At 31.7% G+C, this 7995-nt stretch overlaps 1 long non-coding RNA gene across 1 annotated transcript; it reads left to right on the plus strand.

Moving 5' to 3' along the window:
- Window positions 1-6824: 6824 nt before the first annotated feature.
- Window positions 6825-7774, plus strand: LOC107896100 (uncharacterized). Its single transcript, XR_001683590.2, has 2 exons — window positions 6825-7101; window positions 7233-7774. It is a non-coding gene; the product is annotated as an uncharacterized lncRNA (long non-coding RNA).
- Window positions 7775-7995: the final 221 nt, after the last annotated feature.

The raw sequence follows: 7995 nt of genomic DNA on the forward strand, positions 1-7995 counted from the left end.
CAATCCTTTTACATTTTCAATCACCATATTTTATATGAACTTCACAACTTCTTCGATTTAAGCTTATAAGGTTCATGTACATACCTGTACCATCTCGTATCAATCTCATACACAATCACATATTTTATTTACCCGTTGAACGATTCAGAATACTATCGGATACATGGGTAACTCGCACTCAAAGTGCCACATATATAGCCGAAGCTATCTCAATCTCATATCACATATACTGCTCACACTAGAGCTATCAACGGGCCTGCTCACACAAGCTGTGGGTCAAGATATAGCTACACGGTGCTGCTCACACAAGCTGTCAAGTAACCGCAACACATGCCGGTATACTCAGCTATCGGTAGGATGTATAGGACCAGCACCTGGATAACATAATCACAATAATTCCCTAATTACATGTCACTAGTATCCTAATCTATTCCTAAGGTTCAACCGGGATTTCAAATGCCGAATCATCGTCAAATCATTATCGAACATATCCATAGTCTCGTAATCACAGTTTATGCAATATCAAAGCATTTAAAATACATTTATAATGAAATTTATCACATAAGAACTTACCTCGGATGCTAAAACGATGAAACGAATCAACTATTCTGTAACATTGTTCTTTCTCCGATCTAAATCCGTATTTCATCTTTCTTGATCTAAATATAATCAAAATTAACTTATTTAATCATCTCTCTATTCAATTTAGTCCAAACTTCACTTTAAAGCATTTTTACACAATTGCCCCTAATGTTTCACATCTTTTACAATTTAGTTCTTAGACTCGTAAAATAAAATTCATTCAATTTCATCACAACCCAAGCCTAGCCAAATATTTATTATGCTCATAGCAGCCCAAAATTTTCATTTATTTCACATTTTAACCACTAATTTACACATTTCACAATTTTAATATGCATTTTCATTAAAAATCACTTAACAAAACTTGTATAATTCACAACAAACATTCATAATCTATCATCAAACATCAAAACACATGCTTATTCATCAATCGAAACATTCAAAATCTTTGACAATTTTGCAAAATAGTCCCTGGGCTAGCTAGACCTAGTTGCAACGATCACAAAAACATAGAAATCATTAAAAACGGGACAAAGTGCATATCTAATTGCCAAGATTGAAGTTTTCAAATCTCAAACCCTAAAAATGGTTCTTTTCTTTGTTAAAATCGGTTGGATGAAGAAGATTATGATTATAATGGCCTTTGTTTTATTTATTTTAAGTTTAATTACTAATTTACAAATATAACCTTAATTATAAAACATAAAAATCACTTAAAACTTATCCATAATTGTCCACTCAAGTTAATAATGGTATAATTACCACTTAAGAACTTCTATATTAAGAATCCATAGCTATGAGTTACCTTTAGCTAATGGAATTCCATTTTTACACTTTACGCGATTTAGTCATTTTTATCAAATTGACTATTCAAACTATAAAATTTCTTAATGAAATTTTCACACAAACATATTATCATGCTGTAGACATTAACATAATAAGATAGTAATTTTGAATTCAGATTCGTGGTCCCGAAAGCACTGTTTCTATTTGATTAAAAATGGGCTGTTACAGTTTTAGCTGAGTTTTTTTTACAAAACTACCACAGTCTTTGGCTAGAGTAGAGTAATCCTAGAACTATAGTTTTGCTAGTTTATCTAGTATGGCTAAAGTAAAGATACTTACAAGATCAACACCGAAGTCTCAGATTCTCTTTTTATAGACTCAAATATAAAAATAATCAAAATCTGAATACACATTTTTTATAAACCACAAATATCAAAATTATTCAAAAATTCAATTTATTTAAAACATATTTCATGGAGATTTTTGAACCCAAAAATCATAGCTTGAGTTTTGCAACCTCACTTTGATACCACTAAATGGAACACCTTAAATCCAGTCTAGATGTTATGACGAAATTTTGAGGAATTACATCAACTTGTTTATTTGGCACATCATACACACATATACAAACATAGCAAATCAGAATATACCATCAGAACAATCAATATCAAGTCATGCAAATATATTTTGCATACCTAAAACGCATCATATACAAAAGCATATTAATAGATTCCTTGTTTCCAAGCCTTATTTAAACAGTATGAACCCTACAGAAAGTCTAATTACAAGTCATAGATCAAATGGCCCTAGGTGACAATTTTCAGAAAATGGGCTCACATACCCAAATTGGCCCAGATCGTGTGGACACACGGTCTAACACATGACCGTGTTGCCTAGACAACCCAAATAACCCAGCCAATGTGACCCACATGGCCTGGCACACGCCCGTGTGGCCCATATAGTCGCTCACATAGCTTGATACACGGCTGCGTGGCATCGATAATGAGTTTTTTGGCTTTTTGCTAAACACTATTTTGAAGAGTTTAAGTCACACACCTGTTCGTTTTTCAATGCCAACACAACAATAGCAATTTTAGAACCTAAAAACGACGTTCAGAACGAATCGAATTAGCAACGATACCAAGTACAAACTAATTATTAAGTCCTTAACTGCAAGAAAATTAGCCTAAACATACCAAAATAGTCCTTACCCTTGATAGAAATCAATGACAACCTTATTTGCCGGAGGGTATTATGCGCTACCTAATTTGCACCTAACAAATCACAAATTAGAAAAATCTGAAACCGTTAGCCATCAATCAAATAATCCTCCCACTCTCTCAAGAAAAATTTAAACAAAATCGCATCATAAAAAGAAGAACACTCGTAACTTACCTGAAGAAGAACAACCGTTTGGCAGAACGTAAAGATGAAAATCGAGAAAGACAAGAAAATAAGAAAATAGAAGGAGAAACGAAAATGGCATGATCAAAAGTCTAATTATGAGTATTTAAAAAAATCACAAAGAAAACTTTAGGAACAGAAAAAAACCTGATGAAAAAAATATATTCCAATCGCAAAATGCACAAAACTAAAAAATGGGAGAGTGGAGGAAGGAGTGGGATGTGAGTTTGGGAAAATTTTTGGGGATAATTACTTTATATTTTTAAATAAAAATATCTAATAAAATCCTACCCAAACAGATTAGTTAACAACTTATCAAATATCCCTGAATTTGAATTTGGCCTAACTACTAACCACTTGGGCGATAGAGTAAGAGGGAAATAAGCTTTTTTCTATACGCACACGTAGGGATTCAAACACAAGACCAGAAGGTAAGCCGAAACCTTACTACTGAACCAGTAGGCTTATTTTATTATCAGTTGCGTGAAAATATTACTTAAGCAAAAAGGTCTAAGATGGGAATTAGACAAAAATTTAACAAAATTCAAGGGGAAAAGATTCGAACCCAAAACCTCTCACACTCTTCTTAAAACACTTATTCACTAAGACAAATCAAACTACTTGACAAAATTTCCACAACTTTAATTCCAAAACAGGATATGACCACTCTTAGTTTCACTAACCCAATTTCTACTAACCTGATTTTTTGGGTGTGATAGTATTTTTGACACTTAGAATCTATATGACATCAAATATTAGTTTAAATATGGAATTATGGTAATGAGATGATCATAAGGCTTTTGAAATTGATTTTTTATTTATTAATAAACAACTTTTTGATCACATGTTAAAATTGTTTTGACTTGTTGATCCATGTGGTATTATTTTATAACACCAAAATAATTAAAATGATGAGAAAATTCCTCTCATATTTTTCATATTTTTCTTGGGTTTTCCTTCATTTTCACTCATTCCCTCCCTATTTTTCATTATTTTTTTTTTGTAAAATCTCCTCACCAAAATCTTGATTTAGCTATATTCCTTATCATCTCTATCACTCAAGAAGTTAGTGTTTAAGCCTCAATGTGAGAAAATGTAGTAGGAGGGAGAAAGAAGATTATCAAGGTATGAGTTTTGTAGTTCTCATCTCACTCATGCATGAACTCATGTTTATTATTAGTTTTGGGTGTTGTTAAGCTATATTAATGAATATTTAATATTTTGATATTTACTAGATTTTTTGTTAGATCATGAAAAAATCAAAGAAGGGTGAAGAAATACGGGCAAAGAGAAAGGGAAAATAGTGGACTAAGCTAGAAAGGGAGATTCTCCACTATTTTTATAGTTTTGTATGGTAAGATATTATGTATACCTCTAAAATTACTTATTTTATGCTTTAAAATTTGATTTATTAATTTTTATGAGCATATTACCATATATTGATAGGTAAATGTTTCTAAAATATGGTTTTGGACTTGTTTATAAAAAAATCAATCTATGTCAAATAATGTAAAATATAGTTAATGACATGAAAACTAGGATAGTGATTCCCGATTGAAGTCTCATCTCCCTATGAAGATGTAAATGAAAGTTTTGATTTGTAATACAATGATTTACTATTATGAATGGAACGGATAATTTTCTATTTTAGTGGCTAAAGCACGAATATTGTTCTTAAACTATATCAAATTTGATATGGAACTTACTGATACTCTAAAAGTAATGAAACATAACCCTAGTAGCTTAGTTAAATAGTTAGGATATGATTGGCATACCAATACGGGATTCTCCTATTCTTGGCACTATGGTGTGATCCTGGTCTGGTATTTGGACAGCTTTTGTTATTATAGTTTCCACATAATTTTGACTACGAGAATTAAATTGATTTTGACATGATACAAGTGAATACTTAAACGGTTCGATGCAAATATTCATACGCATTCTTTACGGTACTAAACTACTCTCTGTTTTCTGAATAGTGATATATTTGACATTTACATTACTTCTAAATGTTTAAAAACCTTGTATATTGTCTAAACATCAATTTTAAATGTAATTATATAAGGTATTTCCATATTATCTTACTAAGCCTTATGCTTAATGCGCCATTGTCTTTGCACGTAGGTTTTTGGATTTGAGGCTTGGAACAACTTGAGATCACAAGCATGCACCATTACCATTTTCAAAGGGTATAAAACAATTATATTTGTATAACCATTCTTAGTGGCATGTACTAGAAAGGTCTTCCAAGAATACATACATTTTTGTTTCACAATACCATAATTTGTAATGGTTGTGTTAATGGTTTTCACTTTTGAACATGATTTGGATGACTTTGAGACAATTTGTTATGGTTTTGAAATGGTGGCATGCATGATCTTGTTTGAATTTAATTGGAACTTAGTTTTGAAGAGGTTATATACATTTTAAAATGGTTTCAAGAAGTATGCAAATTTGACAAGTTTTCATTCCAATTGTTTATTTTTTATGCTAAGTTTTAATTGGAAATTTGTTAATCTCAAAGTGTGTTTTATAAACAACTCATTTGAAGGTGTTTTGATGTTCGTTATCGGTTAATAGCATGTGATTTTTAAGATCCCAAAGTTTGGTTTTCGTGATGGTGAAGTTTGGGGATGAAAAATGGGTGTTTCAAGGTAATTTTTGGCTTTAGAGTTCGAAGTATCGATAGAATAGCTTAGAAGTATCAACATGAGTGTGTTAGAAGGCCTCAACGTGCTGTCTGGAGTACCTGTATGAGTACACTTAGGCACTTCTACAGCAACAAGTGCCCTAGACTCAAGAAACTGCACTGTTTTGAATTGTTTTGACTTTTCGGGATCTGTTTTAAATCCTAAGCAACTCCAACCACCCCAGGCATCTTTAAAATGGTTTTAAATTGTCTCTAAAGTATTTTAATTGGTCAAAACTTGGATCAATGATTTTATGAAAATGTTTTTAGAGTTTCAAGTTTGGTAAAAATTTTTTTTCCCTCAGCTCGAAAAACCTCAAACATTTGGTTCATGAACTAAATAGGTGTTAACATATTTTCAATGACCCAAAATGATTCCGAAAATTGTATATTACTCTTTCTTAAACATTGAGAATTGTTTAAAATAAATTCTATAAGGTTACCAAATAGTGTTTTATCAATGGAATTTTTTTACTATGGTTTAGAAAGTGCTCCGATAGCATATCCTATTCATTTCGAACATCAGGATAAATGAGCGGTGTTACATAACTTCCTTTTGTTTTGCAACTCAGTGAGTAACCCAATCTCATTTCTCAATTTATCACAAACTTGGCATCAACAAAGTTATATATGAATTATTAATATATTAAAATTATAAAAAATATAAATTTCCTTAATAGTTAAATTGCACTAGACACCCCTAAACTATGGCTCACATTTTAAATTGGTCTTCAAACTTAAAAAATATTGATGTTATATGAATTAGCCCTTCCGTTATTAAAAATTATTAACTCCACCATTAAATGGCATCTCAAATCTTATGTAACAGAAGCTAAAATGAAAATTTTAAAGAAGAGTAAAATGTTGCAATATAATTTTTAAATGTAAAAATTAAAAATAAAGTAAAATAGAAAAAAAGAGAGCGAAAAATAGATCTTTTGTAAAAGTTTCAAAAACCTCAAAACCAAGATATTTTCCATATATATTTTTAGGATATTCAATTTTCATTAAAATTTTCATTTTAAATCATGTCACACAAGTTTTGATGAGTAATTTAATGAATAAATTAATGGTTACTAGAGAGGACCTAGTTGATATAACTTTAATAGTTTAAGGATATAAATAGAATATTTTAAAATTGAGGGATTAAATTAGAATGAGGATTATAATTTGAGGATGTTTAATGTAATTAATTTTTTCTTTAAAATAATTATTGGTGTACTTGAATAGCCAAGTAGAAAATGGGTGGTTAATTCAATTTATTTTCTAAATTTTATGTTATAAATATTTTTTAAAAAATATAATAAATAAATTTACTTTTTCATAATGATAATTATATAAGAAGCAAATGGGTGATTAATGCTTGGATTGAAAGAGCATCTCCTTCAACCTCTACTACCAAGAGTCCCAATTCTAAATCGAGTTGAAGTCCCTGAACACATGCAAGGGCCTCCGCCACAAACGCCGTAGGTATGTTTCCGTTTAACGCAGACATTGATCCCAAAACCTGACCCTCTGAATCCCTTATAACTACCCTTGAGCAAGATCTGTTTTCATGTTTTTAAAAGCTGCATTGAAATTTATCTTCACACTTGGGCTCTCCGGTGATTGCCACTTCTCAACCCCCATCCTTCTGGCAGGTAAAATGTTTCTCAAGCCATCTAGTTCTCAAATATAGCTTCTGATGAACTCTGCTATAACTAACCTTGTTTTCCTTTTTCTGTCGTGTACCCATTTGTTCCTTTCTATCCAAATTGCCCATAAAGCACAGGCAAAGGTCTGACATTGATTGACAGAGTTATGCTCGAAAAACCAAGTAACCCATTCCATATATTCGAGATCTGATACCGAATGTGGCCATGCAAAATTCGATTGTTGCCATATCTCCCTTGTCACAGGTCAATCACACAGTGCATGCTCTCTGGTTTCCATCTCTCCCGCACATCTAGGGCATATTGTTGTTGCTACTAGTCTTTTATATTATAAATTACATTGATAGGAAGGAAATTAATGGAAAAACGCCATATTGTAATCTTCAATTTTGAGGACAAGTTTAGTCCCCATAATTTCTTGTAGAAATCCATATGTGCAGTTTGGCTGTATAGATGATTAGGATCGATAGTCCTTTGTAATAAAAGCTTGTAGCCACTTTAGACAGAATATTCCACTGACGTCTCTCCTCGCTACACCTAATAGTCCTTATGCGGAAATCTCTCCAATGGAAAACTTCAGATTCTGCTTGCATCACTTTTGTAGAAGGTATTCTTTATGAATTTCTTATTTCAATCTCCTTGTATCATTATCGATTAGATCTACCACCACAGTAGTGTCTGAGAAATTCTCCCCATTTTGAATTTATTATTCCATAGCTCCCGGCACCCACGCAACTTCTTTTACTGGAATTTTTGTTTCGGTCTCAACACGCCAACACATTTCAGCTTGGAGGAGCCCCTTAGTAGCCCACATACTCTTCCAAGTAGAGGAAAGTATATTTCCTAAACCTGCACTTAAAAAATCAGTAATTGGATAATATT

The sequence above is a fragment of the Gossypium hirsutum genome, chromosome A10, assembly GCF_007990345.1.
Source record: "Gossypium hirsutum isolate 1008001.06 chromosome A10, Gossypium_hirsutum_v2.1, whole genome shotgun sequence".
NCBI lineage: Eukaryota > Viridiplantae > Streptophyta > Magnoliopsida > Malvales > Malvaceae > Gossypium > Gossypium hirsutum.